The following is a 2,675-nucleotide window of genomic DNA, read 5'->3' as shown; positions in this document are numbered from 1 at the left end:
AAAGATACAATCACTGATTCACCCCTCCTCCCCTTTCTTAGTAATTTCCAGAGTATTTATCAATTGGTATCAGAGCTAGTTCCTCATGTCTCAACTTAACTGCTGGAAGGAAGATCTAGGGCATAAGAATGACTAGTCAAGAAGGATGTTCAAAAAATAAAACACCCTTGTTCAGTGGTACAAATTATGCTTTCTGGAAAATTAGGATGAAGACACACCTAATGTCACTTGGTGTAGATGTGTGGGTTGTAGTGGAGAATGGTTATGAAGAACCACCTATTATAGGTTCAAAGGACCACAAACTTGAATTTACATGTAATGCTAAAGCTATGAATGCAATTCTGAATGGATTAGCTGAATCATAGTTTATTAAAGTAATGCACTATAAGACAATGAAAGAAATGTGGGAAAAACTACTTAATATGTATGAAGGAGATAGAAAAGTGAAATAAGCTAAATTACAAGTGTATAAAATGTAGTTTGAATATTTAAAAATGAATGATGACAAATACATAGACAAGCTTTTCCTTAGAGTAGATGAAATAGTTAATGTCATGTTGGGACTAGGTGAGAATATTAAAGAGGCTACAATGGTTCAAAAGGTACTAATATCTCTACCTACCAAGTTTAATCCCAAGGTATCAACAATTGAAGAAACAACCAACTTTGAGACACTAATAAGGGATCAACTACTTAGTTCCTTGACAACATACGAGATGAGAATTTCAAAAGGAAAGTCAGTGACCAGAGATGCAACATTCAAAGCAAACAAGTCTACAAAATACAATGAGTGTTCATGCTTAGACTTTGACGAAGAAGCAACAAAATTTATTAGAAGATTGAATAAAGTTACAAGTAAGTAAAAAGAAAAACTCCCATTTAAATGTTTTTGCGTCCACATGTCAAGTATCGTGTGGGTTCAAAGGCTTTTAATTGGTGACATGAATATATATTTATATCACGTGATTCCAAGTATATTATTCTATTGTATGGCTAAAAATATCACATACATGGTTGTGTGTTGAACATATAGTAAATTAGCCACTATTAGACAAATCTATGTTTGGGTGCCTACAATATTTTAAAACACAGAGGTGGCATAGTCGATTCTATTGCACTTGTAGTGAAGATGGGCCACTCTACAGTGTGGAATTCTCACCCCAAGAGCTATGGACTCAGCTCACGCACTTGTCGGGTGTGCGGGAACTCGCATGGTTTGAGTAGGAAATATGACCTTAATTGTTGTCGATAGTGCTTCCGCAGTTACTCCAAAGACAATTTCCAACATACAATAGTAAAGTGGTGGCAATACACAACTTCTTGTTTGCCCCAGCTGAGTGAAGGTGAATGGTGTTGGGAACCAAGTATATAAGGAGAAGATGGAAGGTAGATTATCGTTGAAGGAAAGTGGAGTGACAACTAGGCGACCTTTCTAGAGACGTCATTTAGCATGCTAGTATCCTACCTCTTGTTTACCACAATGGCATAGACAAGAATTATGAGTGTATTACGTTTAAGGAGACACACCTCACCATTCCTTCCATTGTCCCTGTGACATGTGTTGATAAAAAGATAAGATAACAATTGTCCTTAGACACGTGACACTATAAAATTGATGCATCCAACATGCATGCACAACAACATTTTGGTCACCTTAGTTACAAAGTCTGTGTTGACAAGGGAATGGCCTTCCTCTTTAATTTCATGTCATACTAACTGCACATGGAACTCATATGCTCAAAGTTATATGGAATGCACTAGATGATTTCATGCTCTGTTCATTGCCTTACTTCTAGTTCACACACAATCCTATCAACTAACTGAATAAGAGAGACATAACAAAGATAATACTACATAAGAGGACCCTTTTTATCCTCTCACAGACCAAACTCCATTGAATTCTATTACATTTGTGGAAGGTGCTTCCTATGGTTTGTTATGTTTGTCGGGTTGGTGATTGTCGGTACTGCTACATATGTTGTATTTAAAGAGCTTATTTTTGAACATAAGGATTACAAGATATTTGGAAAGGCTTTGGAAAGAGTGTAGCAGGCTAGCCAGGTTAAAGTGTGAACAAGATCTCCCATCACTGGAATTGGTGAAGAGAATAGGAATCGGGTTGCTCGCCAACATATTCCAAATAGAACATGGACTGATAAAGATGGAATTGAACATGGAGATATGAAATTTTACATTTGTGGTCCACATGGAAAATCTTTCAGACATAACTCGTTTTTAGAGCATTAGGGATTGAGTTAGTTATAATTTATGCACGAGAACTTAGATACTAAAAATAATCTTTGTTTATTGTGAAGGATAAGTTAAGTTTTGATTGTGGATGTACATTTATATTCAATCTTACAATGTTTACTTTAGTTTCTCATTAGAGAAATTTTGAGGTAAAAAATGGGCCCAAAAACGAAAGTGTACAAACAAAATCAACTTTATAGGAACTAATAGGATTCAATATGATGATGTCAACCTTGGGGTCTAATTCATCATTTTTTCAACTTATCTCCCTATGATTTTACTCAAATTTCAAGTGAGCACTAGTTGGATGTGGAATTTAATTTTGCATCCCAGGAGCACCCATGTTGCATAATTTCGATGAACCCTACATTAAGGGAATTTTGAGGTCTAAAATGAGCCTCCTAAGCAAATTATAAATAATAGTG

The 2,675-nt window shown here is 35.6% G+C and overlaps 1 pseudogene; it reads left to right on the top strand.

Annotated features, from left to right (window-relative positions):
• The first annotated feature begins 1,722 nt into the window (after positions 1-1,722).
• LOC149211276 (putative mitochondrial import inner membrane translocase subunit TIM21 pseudogene) lies at positions 1,723-2,247 on the top strand (annotated as a pseudogene).
• Positions 2,248-2,675: the final 428 nt, after the last annotated feature.

The sequence above is a fragment of the Pinus tabuliformis genome, chromosome 1_2, assembly GCF_031772625.1.
Source record: "Pinus tabuliformis cultivar Carrire ecotype Pingquan chromosome 1_2, CPIR1, whole genome shotgun sequence".
NCBI classification, from domain to species: domain Eukaryota; kingdom Viridiplantae; phylum Streptophyta; class Pinopsida; order Pinales; family Pinaceae; genus Pinus; species Pinus tabuliformis.
Note: the sequence above shows the minus strand (reverse complement) of the source record. Positions and strands in the feature narration are given on the sequence as shown.